Raw genomic sequence first — 14,676 nt, 5'->3', positions numbered from 1 at the left:
GAGCCGAGCTGTCTTGCAGCCATCATGGTGTGGAGCTCAGTTCATCTCACTAGTTTCGTATTTCTCATGAGGGGTTGTTCCTAATGTTTCTATTTTAGCGAGGTCAAAAAGAGATCCCATTAGTGGCCTACTGATTTTGCTGGATTCCTTTTGTTTTTTTACACGATTTTTCACTATCTGCAAAGACTAAACAGAGTATTGCGACTCTGTGCTTGTTTGTAAATAGAGAATGAACCAAAGAGAACCAATTCTAAAACAGTAAATGCTTGGATAACAATCAATCAAATGGAGAGAGAAGCATGCACGACGGATTACAACGGGGGCAAAGGCCTGCGTTAACTACCCTTCACTATCTGCAAAGAGAGAGTACTCCTAATAGAAATGAGGGGGGGGGGGCAGCATTCAAAGCAGATCAGTGTGCATAAACACGAAAAAAATTTTACTTACCACGTACTTGACATTCGACAGCTTATGATATTTGCTATTAAAAAACCATTGAAATTCACTGAAAAAACCATAGGTTAGGGACCATATATAGTTAGGAATTATCATTTACAAAACCTTGAAAATTCACTGAAAAAACCATGGGTTATAGACCATATATAGTTAGGATTTAGCATTTAAAAAACCTTATTTTACTCACACAAAACCATTGAAATTCCATATATAGTTAGTTGCACTAACTATATATCGCGCACCCGCAATCCACTGCTGATGATGTCACATATTACATCATTCATGACATGGTCAGTGACATCACTGATGACATCACTGATGACATCTCAAATGACATCACTGATGACATCACTGATGACATCTCAAATGACATCACTGATGACATCACTGATGACATCTCAAATGACATCACTGATAACATCTCAAATGACATCACTGATGACATCACTGATGACATCACTGATGACATCACTGATGACATCTCAAATGACATCACTGATGACATCACTGATGACATCTCATTTGACATCAATGGCCACATCACTGATGATATCATTCATGTGACAATACAATGCATCTCCTCACACTTTAATATAACCTCTGTTACACCCAGTGTTAAATGCAGAATATCATTTTTTAAACCATTGACACACCAATACTAGTTACTACATACGCACTCACTGATTCCTATGTCTACACACACATTCACTCATTCACCCATACAATCATTCATACATACAATCACTCATCTTTACAACACTATCATATGCACTCATACACCTATACAGACACTCACACTCTGCCACTCATCCATGGAGTTACTCACACACCTAGTCAGTCCTGTAAAGAATCAATCACACTTCCATTTTCTAATCTATACAGTTAAACATAGAGTACCTTACATTTTCAAACATATACTAACACATACTTACTCTCTTATACAATCATTGATACAAGAACACATTGATCTGCACAGAGTCACACATCTCCCAGCCAGCCACATACACACTCAGTCTCCCATACAAATACTTGGACAATCAATCAATAACCCATATAGTTACTCATATAGCTACTGATCAACACATGCAGCAGTTTACAGAACAACAGACATAATGATGCACAAATTAAGACAGTTTAGTCACTAACCCATGCACTCAGTGAGACACATTTAATCACTCACTCATACAGTCAGTCACGCACCTACTAAATCCTTCATCCAGACACTTATACATCTACTCATTCTTCAATATGTAAAACATATTTAAACTTTACAGAAACACACAGTCAATGGATGATGCCATCAGTGATGTCATCAGTGATGTCATTTGAGATGTCATCAGTGATGTCATCAGTGATGTCACTGACCATGTCATGAATGATGTAATATGTGACATCATCAGCAGTGGATTGCGGGTGCGCGATATATAGTTAGTGCAACCAACTATATATGGAATTTCAATGGTTTTGTGTGAGTAAAATAAGGTTTTTTAAATGCTAATTCCTAACTATATATGGTCTATAACCCATGGTTTTTTCAGTGAATATATATATATATATATATATATATATATATATATATATATATATATATATATATATATATATATATATATATATATATATATATATATATATATATATACATACATACATATATATATATATATACATACATACATATATATTTATTACCTAGGTAGTTATAGTTAGGACCTATTTTCCATAGGAAATCCGCAACATTCTATTTGGAATAACTTTGGCGCCGGTTGACGAATCTTCACGAAAGTCTCAAAACTCTTGGCCAGCTCCGGTCCGCTCCTATCTATAAAGTCTCGGGGTGATTCGTGAAGTGGGGGCCAAGAAAAAAGGGGGTCCTTATGCAATTTTACATAGGAACCGTTCATCGCGGCTATAGCCCGAACTGCTGAACGGAATTACACCAAATTTGGCAAAGAGGTAGTCCTTGGTTCAGACTCGTGCCTTTTGCTTAAATGGTGTAAATCCGTTCAGTAGTTCTTGAGAAAATGAAATTTAAAAGTACATATATATCTATAGCCTCGCAGGATCCGCGCATCCTGAGCGCACCCTAAGCGCACTGTCCCCATCACGCGCTGAATGCTAATTGGCTGTCAAGTGGTTGTCAACATTTGAAAACAGGAAGTGTTGGCAGCCATTTTGTGCCTCGGTAGATGCGAGGCTGAAGAAGTTGCTGGAATAAGTGTGCAAAATGTATAAAGGTGGCAAAGTACGCGCAGGGTGCGCGGATCCTACTGTAAAAAAATATATATATAATGGAGTTTCTTTCATAATTAGCCCCCGGGCGGCCAAATAGTAGGGGGCCCTGGGGACCACCACCCCCAGGGGCTACAAAATAAATCGTTGGGGGGGTTCCAAGGTCGCCCCAGCAAAATTTGGGGTTGAGGGCGGCTCAAGTGCCCTCCCAAGTTCCGGGAACCGCCAACCCCGGGGCTATAAAATAAATTGTTGGGTGGGCCACAATACATAAAGCCCCTCCCCCGGGGCTTTATGTATTGTGGGAGGAGAGCTGCGTGGCCCCCCTCCTCGAGATCTCAAGGGCCCTGGGGACCGCCACCCCCAAGGGCCGGCTCCTGCAGTGTCCTGGGGTGCCCACCCCCAGGACACTGTAGTTTGCTATGGGAGGGCGGGAGTCTTGCAGCTCCCGCCCTCCCATAGCAAACTTGATTTGGATTTTGAAAGAGAGAGCAGGGAAACCTGCTCTCTCATTCAAAATTCAAACCATATTGCTTTTCCACACAGGGAGCTGCATGTTAGCAGCTCCCCATGTGGAAAAGCAATGCCGGCTCCCGAAGGATGCGGGAAGCCAGCTGGGACCGTGGGGGCATTGGGGGCTCCCCCCAAGGTCCCCAACGTTTTATATAAACCCCGGGGGATGGGGTCCCCAGGGATAATAGAAATTAGTGATGGGGCGATTTTTTTTCACGGTAAAATTAGGAGTCACGCACCCAGCGCTGCGCTCAGTGCGGCCCCCTGGTGTGCACACGTTGGATGCACGACTCCTAACATGTAGGGTTCGCGACTCCAGTGCATTTGGTGCACGACTTCTATGCGTTGGGTGCACGACTCTGACGTGTTGGGCGCACAACTCCAAGCAAAAAGTAAAATAATATTATTCAGATATACATTAAGCTTTTGTGTTTAGTTCTTAGGTGGCTCTAAAAATAGCCCTTGTGTTTATTGAGAGATTTTGATACCTACAAGTAAGTACCTATTCAGAGTCTAAAGTTCAAGAGGAAGACTCTGTTACCCTCATCTGTAAAATGTACACCATCTCTCCTCTAGATGCCATCCATATTGAAATGCAGATTGTTGTGGTAAATGGACCCCATTTTATAATCTTGGAGAAAAACAGAACCAGATTTATTGACATGTTTCCTAGCTTTCTCTATCTGTGGACAAAATTGATTGGACCAGTACCATTTCTGCCTTTGGCATATGTTAGAATAGACAAAGGCAGCGCCTTGAGACCCTTCCGGGTGAGTAGCGCGCTATATAAATGCCCACGATTGATTGATTGATTGGGAAAAGTGACATCAATTCTGTAAAGGTGTCTTTTATAAGCATTTCCAGACCTATGTGGTACCAAAATTCTGTTTCTGCCATTGCTAATATGACATTGTTAGCCTGATGTAGCTGCATGCACATGTATCCATAGTTATATACCATTTAGTGTCAATAACGAAGAGTAGTTTTTGGTTTTTATTATAATTTAAGTTACACCTTATCTAGAGAAACCACTTTAACGCCATTTTGTATTTGTCGACTCGGGCCTGGGTAGTGATCATGTGTTATCCTTCTGTTACCGAGCAAATCCCAATTAGTTGAGTTACAGGACAGCTGAATTCACAATGTTTTTCCTCGCTCTAAGACCCAAGGTTGCAGCTGGCTTCAGAGGTGATAAGCACATTCTTGCTGGCGCCGGGCTGTTACTCCCATGTACCAAGACGAAAGGGAGTTACCTTTTCTGACCTTCCCCATAATAGCAGAAACAGACTTCTGAGCAGACTTTGTGTGCCATATATGGTTATTCTGTGCAATGTAACTAAGGTATAAATGTCTTGTCTCATGTGTAAATCGCCAGTCTTCTTGGCGCACTGATTTTGGTGTGGACGAGGGGGCTCCTCTGCGCAGAGTTTCTTTGTGAATAAACAATTTCTATTTCTTCACTGCCAACTGACTGGTTATTTGGTAATGTTATTGGCTTATTGGTAAGTGTGGCCTGTCCCGAAATTTTTCCAGTACAACAGTTGCCGACTCCATCGGGACTCGCGTTTGGGGTCGTCCTCCAGCAATGCGGGGTGAAATAAGGACATTAGGGGGATTGCTCAGGTCGAGGGGGTGGATGGATACATGATTTTGGCCGAACTCCGCTCTCGCGATCAGAGAGCCCCAGCTGCTAGTGACCCCTCACCGGAGTCCTACGGGTGTAACCCAGGAACCAATCCAAGTTGATCTTCAGGAGTGGGCAGTGGAGAACGCGCAATCCTACTTGAGCACACCAGGTGAGTGTATTAGTCTGTTGTTTATGGATTGTGCTATTTAGAAATGTTTGAGCAAACAGTTAACTTATTTTGATGGTCTGGTGGTCGGTGTACCACGAGGAGTTTCGGAGATCTGACGGGGCAGCATCGAGGCTGCACGGGCAGATGCTCCACTGACTTGTTTGGTGAGTAATAGAGGTCATAATCAGACGCCTCGGTGTGGCATTTCTTAGTGCGCACCCGGCCGGGCTGTCCTTGGAAAAGCTCGTAGTTTTGCCTGGGTGACTTCTGGACACATCTGTAGCGGCGCTAAGGTAGCGGGCTCAGTCAGAATAGTCCTTAAGGTAAACCAGGAAAGACCGCCGAATGGTCTGTAGGCCGGTTTGTGGTTAATTCCTGTCACCTTAGTTTTTATACATCAGTCAATGTGTTTTGATAAAGTCCAAGGGATATTCTTGGTTGTCTAGAATCACACTGTGAGTCTGTTTACATTTGGGAATTGTTGTGAGAGGAGCCTGTGGGTATTTCATGTGCTTGCATATATATTACTGGTTAAAAACATATGCTGTTGCTAAGTTTTGGTAGAATTTGAAAGCAGTCATTGCTAATGTATTTGCAAAATGAGTAAGGTTTCCACAGTATAGTGCATTTCTAAAATATGTGGCATATGTGTAGTCATGTCACCTGTTCCAGACTACTAAATGTTTTTGCTAAAGTGCAAGGGATACTGTTATTTGTTTAGAATCACACTGTGAGTCAGTGTGCATTCGAGAAAATTGTGAGAGAAGCATAAGGTTGCTTGATGTGTTTGCAGACACATAAGTAGTGAAAAACCATTCTTGTTGTTAAGTTTTGGTAGAATTAGAAAATAGACATTGCTTATATATTTGGAAAATGAATTAGGCTTTAACACTAAAATGTAGTAATGAAATATGTGGAATGTGTGCTGTCACCTTAGTTATTGTAGATCAGTCACTGTCTTTTTGATAAAGTCCAAGGGATAGACTTGGTTGTCTAGAATCACACTGTGAGTCTGTGTACATTTGGGAACTGCTGTGAGAGAAACCTGTGGGTACTTTATGTGCTTGCAGATATATAACTGGCTAAAAACGTATGTTGCCAAGTTTTGAATTTGAAATCAGTCATTGCTTATGTATTTACAAAATGAGTAAGGCTTCCACAGTACAGTGCATTTCTAAAATATGTGGAATGTGTGCCGTCATCTTACCTCTTACAGACTCTCAGATTCCTAGAGTACTATAATCATTTAGTCAGTATGCATGTACTCATGCAGTGAGGCAGGCTTTAGGGCACGGAGTCCTTCAAACTCCTATGCACTATGCAAGTAGTAGTCTAACCACCTTCACACTTGTGTTTCAGACCTATAATTCCCCAGTTAGTATCTATACACTCAAGCAAACACCCTGTGAGTGCTCTTTCAATCCCATAGTGACTCTTTTAGTACCATGTACTAATCCTTTCACTAAAGTAAAACTCAATCGCTTATGAATTCACCCACTGTCAATCCTTATAGTTCGGGCTGGACTGTTCCCATGAGCCACAGGGTCAGACTGATTTGCATAAAGCTATGTCTGAACTGGGGTGGCAGAGTGGGCTAAAGAACGGTGATGGATTAAACCCAGATCTTTTGACTGGGTGTGAGTGTTTGATTGGTTCAGATGCTCCGTCCATCACCAACCCCTTTTGTACCGCTTTTGGCCGCCATACGTGTGGCAGGGTATGCTCAGACGTGAGTCCCTTGCTCACTTTGGACATGGCTTGGCAGTTCGGGCTGGACTGTTCCCATGAGGCACAGGTCAGACTGATTTGCATATAGCCATGTCTGAACTGGGGTGGCAGAGGGGGCTAAAGAACGGTGATGGATTAAACCCAGATCTTTTGACTGGGTGTGAGTGTTTGATTGATTCAGATGCTCCGTCCATCACCAACCCCTTTTGTACCGCTTTTGGCCGCCATAGGTGTGGCAGGGTATGCTCAGACGTGAGTCCCTTGCTCACTTTGCCACTGGATTCAAGCAAGCCGGGCTGAAGACGGCTGGAATGCCAGAAACCGGTCCTCGGAAGCTTGTTTCCGGTCCAAGGAAGACATGGCTTGGCAGTTCGGGCTGGACTGTTCCCATGAGGCACAGGGTCAGACTGATTTGCATATAGCCATGTCTGAATTGGGGTGGCAGAGTGGGCTAAAGAACGGTGATGGATTAAACCCAGATCTTTTGACTGGGTGTGAGTGTTTGATTGATTCAGATGCTCCGTCCATCACCAACCCTTTTTGTACCGCTTTTGGCTGCCATAAGTGTGGCAGGGGATGCTCAGATGTGAGTCCCTTGCTCACTTTGCCACTGGATTCAAGCAAGCCGGGCTGAAGACGGCTGGAATGCCAGAAACCGGTCCTCCGAAGCTTGTTTCTGGTCCAAGGAAGACATGGCTTGGCAGTTCGGGCTGGACTGTTCCCATGAGGCACAGGGTCAGACTGATTTGCAAATAGCCATGTCTGAACTGGGGTGGCAGAGAGGGCTAAAGAACGGTGTTGGATTAAACCCAGATCTTTTGACTGGGTGTGAGTGTTTGATTGATTCAGATGCTCCGTCCATCACCAAACCCTTTTGTACCGCTTTTGGCCGCCATAAGTGTGGCAGGGTATGCTCAGACGTGAGTCCCTTGCTCACTTTGCCACTGGATTCAAGCAAGCCGGGCTGAAGACGGCTGGAATCCCAGAAACCGGTCCTCGGAAGCTTGTTTCCAGTCCCGGGAAGACATGGCTTGGCATTTCAGGCTGGACTGTTCCCATGAGGCTCAGGGTCAGACTGATTTGCATATAGCCATGTCTGAACTGGGGTGGCAGAGTGGGCTAAAGAACGGTGATGGATTAAACCCAGATCTTTTGACTGGGTGTGAGTGTTTCATTGATTCAGATGCTCCGTCCATCACCAACCCCTTTTTTACTGCTTTTGGCCGCCATAAGTGTGGCAGGTTATGCTCAGACGTGAGTCCCTGGTTCACTTTGCCACTGGATTTAAGCAAGCCGGGCTGAAGACGGCTGGATTGCCAAAAACCAGTCCTCGGAAGCTTGTTTCCGGTCCAAGGAAGACATGGCTCGGCAGTTCCGGCTGGACTGTTCCCATGAGGCACAGGGTCAGACTAATTTGCATATATCCATGTCTGAACTGGGGTGGCAGAGTGGGCTAAAGAACGGTGATGGATTAAACCCAGATCTTTTGACTGGGTGTGAGTGTTTGATTGATTCAGATGCTCCGTCCATCACCAACCCCTTTTGTACCGCTTTTGGCCGCCATAAGTGTGGCAGGGTATGCTCAGACGTGAGTCCCTTGCTCACTTTGCCACTGGATTCAAGCAAGCCGGGCTGAAGACAGCTGGAATGCCAGAAACCGGTCCTCGGTAGCTTGTTTCCGGTCCAAGGAAGACATGGCTCGGCAGTTCGGGCTGGACTGTTCCCATGAGGCACAGGGTCAGACTGATTTGCATATAGCCATGTCTGAACTGGGGTGGCAGAGTGGGCTAAAGAACGGTGATGGATTAAACCCAGATCTTTTGACTGGGTGTGAGTGTTTGATTGATTCAGATGCTCCGTCCATCACAAACCCCTTTTGTACCGCTTTTGGCCGCCATACGTGTGGCAGGGTATGCTCAGACGTGAGTCCCTTGCTCACTTTGCCACTGGATTTAAGCAAGCCGGGCTGAAGACGGCTGAAATGCCAGAAACCGGTCCTCGGAAGCTTGTTTCCGGTCCAAGGAAGACATAGCTTGGCAGTTCGGGCTGGACTGTTCCCATGAGGCACAGGGTCAGACTGATTTGCATATAGCCATGTCTGAACTGGGGTGGCAGAGTGGCCTAAAGAACGGTGATGGATTAAACCCAGATCTTTTGACCGGGTGTGAGTGTTTGATTGATTCAGATGCTCCGTCCATCACCAACCCCTTTTGTACTGCTTTTGGCCGCCATAGGTGTGGCAGGGTATGCTCAGACGTGAGTCCCTTGCTCACTTTGCCACTGGATTCAAGCAAGCCGGGCTGAAGAGGGCTGGAATGCCAGAAACCGGTCCTCGGAAGCTTGTTTCCGGTCCAAGGAAGACAGGGCTTGGCAGTTCGGGCTGGACTGTTCCCATGAGGCACAGGGTCAGACTGATTTGCATATAGCCATGTCTGAACTGGGGTGGCAGAGTGGGCTAAAGAACGGTGATGGATTAAACCCAGATCTTTTGACTGGGTGTGAGTGTTTGATTGATTCAGATGCTCCGTCCATCACCAACCCCTTTTGTACCGCTTTCGGCCGCCATAAGTGTGGCAGGGTATGCTCAGACGTGAGTCCCTTGCTCACTTTGCCACTGGATTCAAGCAAGCCTGGCTGAAGACGGCTGGAATGCCAGAAACCGGTCCTCGGAAGCTTGTTTCCGGTCCAAGGAAGACATGGCTTGGCAGTTCGGGCTGGACTGTTCCCATGAGGCACAGGGTCAGACTGATTTGCATATAGCCATGTCTGAACTGGGGTGGCAGAGTGGGCTAAAGAACGGTGATGGATTAAACCCAGATCTTTTGACTGGGTGTGAGTGTTTGATTGATTCAGATGCTCCGTCCATCACCAACCCCTTTTGTACCGCTTTTGGCTGCCATAAGTGTGGCAGGGTATGCTCAGACGTGAGTCCCTTGCTCACTTTGCCACTGGATTCAAGCAAGCCGGGCTGAAGACGGCTGGAATGCCAGAAACCGGTCCTCGGAAGCTTGTTTCCGGTCCAAGGAAGACATGGCTTGGCAGTTCAGGCTGGACTGTTCCCATGAGGCACAGGGTCAGACTGATTTGCATATAGCCATGACTGAACTGGGGTGGCAGAGTGGGCTAAAGAACGGTGATGGATTAAACCCAGATCTTTTGACTGGGTGTGAGTGTTTGATTGATTCAGATGCTCCGTTCTTCACCAACCCCTTTTGTACCGCTTTTGGCCGCCATAAGTGTGGCAGGGTATGCTCAGACGTGAGTCCCTTGCTCACTTTGCCACTGGATTCAAGCAAGCCGGGCTGAAGACGGCTGGAATGCCAGAAACCGGTCCTCCGAAGCTTGTTTCTGGTCCAAGGAAGACATGGCTTGGCAGTTCAGGCTGGACTGTTCCCATGAGGCACAGGGTCAGACTGATTTGCAAATAGCCATGTCTGAACTGGGGTGGCAGAGTGGGCTAAAGAACGGTGTTGGATTAAACCCAGATCTTTAGACTGGGTGTGAGTGTTTGATTGATTCAGATGCTCCGTCCATCACCAACCCCTTTTGTACCGCTTTTGTCCGCCATAAGTGTGGCAGGGTATGCTCAGACGTGAGTCCCTTGCTCACTTTGCCACTGTATTTAAGCAAGCTGGGCTGAAGACGGCTGGAATGCCAGAAACCGGTCCTCGGAAGCTTGTTTCCGGTCCAAAGAAGACATGGCTCGGCAGTTCGGGCTGGACTGCTCCCATGAGGCACATGGTCAGACTCATTTGCATATAGCCATGTCTGAACTGGGGTGGCAGAGTGGGCTAAAGAACGGTGATGGATTAAACCCAGATCTTTTGACTGGGTGTGAGTGTTTGATTGATTCAGATGCTCCGTCCATCACCAACCCCTTTTGTACCGCTTTTGGCCGCCATAAGTGTGGCAGGGTATGCTCAGACGTGAGTCCCTTGCTCACTTTGCCACTGGATTCAAGCAAGCCAGGCTGAAGACGGCTGGAATGCCAGAAACCGGTCATCGGAAGCTTGTTTCCGGTCCAAGGAAGACATGGCTTGGCAGTTCGGGCTGGACTGTTCCCATGAGGCACAGGGTCAGACTAATTTGCATATAGCCATGTCTGAACTGGGGTGGCAGAGTGGGCTAAAGAACGGTGATGGATTAAACCCAGATCTTTTGACTGGGTGTGAGTGTATGATTGATTCAGATGCTCCGTCCATCACAAACCCCTTTTGTACCGCTTTTGGCCGCCATACGTGAGGCAGGGTATGCTCAGACGTGAGTCCCTTGCTCACTTTGCCACTGGATTCAAGCAAGCCGGGCTGAAGACGGCTGGAACTTCAGAAACCGGTCCTCGGAAGCTTGTTTCCGGTCCAAGGAAGACATAGCTTGGCAGTTCGGGCTGGACTGTTCCCATGAGGCACAGGGTCAGACTGATTTGCATATAGCCATGTCTGAACTGGGGTGGCAGAGTGGCCTAAAGAACGGTGATGGATTAAACCCAGATCTTTTGACCGGGTGTGAGTGTTTGATTGATTCAGATGCTCCATCCATCACCAACCCCTTTTGACCGCTTTTGGCCGCCATAAGTGTGGCAGGGTATGCTCAGACGTGAGCCCCTTGCTCACTTTGCCACTGGATTCAAGCAAGCCAGGCTGAAGACGGCTGGAATGCCAGAAACCGGTCCTCGGAAGCTTGTTTCCGGTCCAAGGAAGACATGGCTTGGCAGTTCGGGCTGGACTGTTCCCATGAGGCACAGGGTCAGACTGATTTGCAAATAGCCATGTCTGAACTGGGGTGGCAGAGTGGGCTAAAGAACGGTGTTGGATTAAACCCAGATCTTTTGACTGGGTGTGAGTGTTTGATTGATTCAGATGCTCCGTCCATCACCAACCCCTTTTTTACCGCTTTTGGCCTCCATAAGTGTGGCAGGGTATGCTCAGACGTGAGTCCCTTGCTCACTTTGCCACTGGATTCAAGCAAGCCGGGCTGAAGACGGCTGGAATGCTAGAAACCGGCCGTCGGAAGCTTGTTTCCGGTCCAAGGAAGACATGGCTCGGCAGTTCGGGCTGGACTGTTCCCATGAGGCACAGGGTCAGACTAATTTGCATATAGCCATGTCTGAACTGGGGTGGCAGAGTGGGCTAAAGAACGGTGATGGATTAAACCCAGATCTTTTGACTGGGTGTGAGTGTTTGATTGATTCAGATGCTCCGTCCATCACCAAACCCTTTTGTACTGCTTTTGGCCGCCATAAGTGTGGCAGGGTATGCTCAGACGTGAGTCCCTTGCTCACTTTGCCACTGGATTCAAGCAAGCCGGGCTGAAGACGGCTAGAATCCCAGAAACCGGTCCTCGGAAGCTTGTTTCCAGTCCCGGGAAGACATGGCTTGGCATTTCAGGCTGGACTGTTCCCATGAGGCTCAGGGTCAGACTGATTTGCATATAGCCATGTCTGAACTGGGGTGGCAGAGTGGGCTAAAGAACGGTGATGGATTAAACCCAGATCTTTTGACTGGGTGTGAGTGTTTCATTGATTCAGATGCTCCGTCCATCACCAACCCCTTTTTTACTGCTTTTGGCCGCCATAAGTGTGGCAGGTTATGCTCAGACGTGAGTCCCTGGTTCACTTTGCCACTGGATTTAAGAAAGCCGGGCTGAAGACGGCTGGATTGCCAAAAACCAGTCCTCGGAAGCTTGTTTCCGGTCCAAGGAAGACATGGCTCGGCAGTTCCGGCTGGACTGTTCCCATGAGGCACAGGGTCAGACTAATTTGCATATATCCATGTCTGAACTGGGGTGGCAGGGTGGGCTAAAGAACGGTGATGGATTAAACCCAGATCTTTTGACTGGGTGTGAGTGTTTGATTGATTCAGATGCTCCGTCCATCACCAACCCCTTTTGTACCGCTTTTGGCGGCCATAAGTGTGGCAGGGTATGCTCAGACGTGAGTCCCTTGCTCACTTTGCCACTGGATTCAAGCAAGCCGGGCTGAAGACAGCTGGAATGCCAGAAACCGGTCCTCGGTAGCTTGTTTCCGGTCCAAGGAAGACATGGCTCGGCAGTTCGGGCTGGACTGTTCCCATGAGGCACAGGGTCAGACTGATTTGCATATAGCCATGTCTGAACTGGGGTGGCAGAGTGGGCTAAAGAACGGTGATGGATTAAACCCAGATCTTTTGACTGGGTGTGAGTGTTTGATTGATTCAGATGCTCCGTCCATCACAAACCCCTTTTGTACCGCTTTTGGCCGCCATACGTGTGGCAGGGTATGCTCAGACGTGAGTCCCTTGCTCACTTTGCCACTGAATTTAAGCAAGCCGGGCTGAAGACGGCTGAAATGCCAGAAACCGGTCCTCGGAAGCTTGTTTCCGGTCCAAGGAAGACATGGCTCGGCAGTTCGGGCTGGACTGTTCCCATGAGGCACAGGGTCAGACTGATTTGCATATAGCCATGTCTGAACTGGGGTGGCAGAGTGGCCTAAAGAACGGTGATGGATTAAACCCAGATCTTTTGACCGGGTGTGAGTGTTTGATTGATTCAGATGCTCCATCCATCACCAACCCCTTTTGACCGCTTTTGGCCGCCATAAGTGTGGCAGGGTATGCTCAGACGTGAGCCCCTTGCTCACTTTGCCACTGGATTCAAGCAAGCCAGGCTGAAGACGGCTGGAATGCCAGAAACCGGTACTCTGAAGCTTGTTTCCGGTCCAAGGAAGACATGGCTTGGCAGTTCGGGCTGGACTGCTCACATGAGGCACAGGTCAGACTGATTTGCATATAGCCATGTCTGAACTGGGGTGGCAGAGGGGGCTAAAGAACGGTGATGGATTAAACCCAGATCTTTTGACTGGGTGTGAGTGTTTGATTGATTCAGATGCTCCGTCCATCACCAACCCCTTTTGTACCGCTTTTGGCCGCCATAGGTGTGGCAGGGTATGCTCAGACGTGAGTCCCTTGCTCACTTTGCCACTGGATTCAAGCAAGCCGGGCTGAAGACGGCTGGAATGCCAGAAACCGGTCCTCGGAAGCTTGTTTCCGGTCCAAGGAAGACATGGCTTGGCAGTTCGGGCTGGACTGTTCCCATGAGGCACAGGGTCAGACTGATTTGCATATAGCCATGTCTGAACTGGGGTGGCAGAGTGGCCTAAAGAACGGTGATGGATTAAACCCAGATCTTTTGACCGGGTGTGAGTGTTTGATTGATTCAGATGCTCCATCCATCACCAACCCCTTTTGACCGCTTTTGGCCGCCATAAGTGTGGCAGGGTATGCTCAGACATGAGCCCCTTGCTCACTTTGCCACTGGATTCAAGCAAGCCAGGCTGAAGACGGCTGGAATGCCAGAAACCGGTCCTCGGAAGCTTGTTTCCGGTCCAAGGAAGACATGGCTTGGCAGTTCGGGCTGGACTGTTCCCATGAGGCACAGGGTCAGACTGATTTGCAAATAGCCATGTCTGAACTGGGGTGGCAGAGTGGGCTAAAGAATGGTGTTGGATTAAACCCAGATCTTTTGACTGGGTGTGAGTGTTTGATTGATTCAGATGCTCCGTCCATCACCAACCCCTTTTTTACCGCTTTTGGCCTCCATAAGTGTGGCAGGGTATGCTCAGACGTGAGTCCCTTGCTCACTTTGCCACGGGATTCAAGCAAGCCGGGCTGAAGACGGCTGGAATGCCAGAAACCGGCCGTCGGAAGCTTGTTTCCGGTCCAAGGAAGACATGGCTCGGCAGTTCGGGCTGGACTGTTCCCATGAGGCACAGGGTCAGACTAATTTGCATATAGCCATGTCTGAACTGGGGTGGCAGAGTGGGCTAAAGAACGGTGATGGATTAAACCCAGATCTTTTGACTGGGTGTGAGTGTTTGATTGATTCAGATGCTCCGTCCATCACCAAACCCTTTTGTACCGCTTTTGGCCGCCATAAGTGTGGCAGGGTATGCTCAGACGTGAGTCCCTTGCTCACTTTG

This window comes from Lissotriton helveticus, chromosome 7 (genome assembly GCF_964261635.1).
Source record: "Lissotriton helveticus chromosome 7, aLisHel1.1, whole genome shotgun sequence".
Classification (NCBI taxonomy): domain Eukaryota; kingdom Metazoa; phylum Chordata; class Amphibia; order Caudata; family Salamandridae; genus Lissotriton; species Lissotriton helveticus.
The sequence above is the reverse complement of the archived record's forward strand: the minus strand, read 5'-3'. Positions refer to the sequence as shown.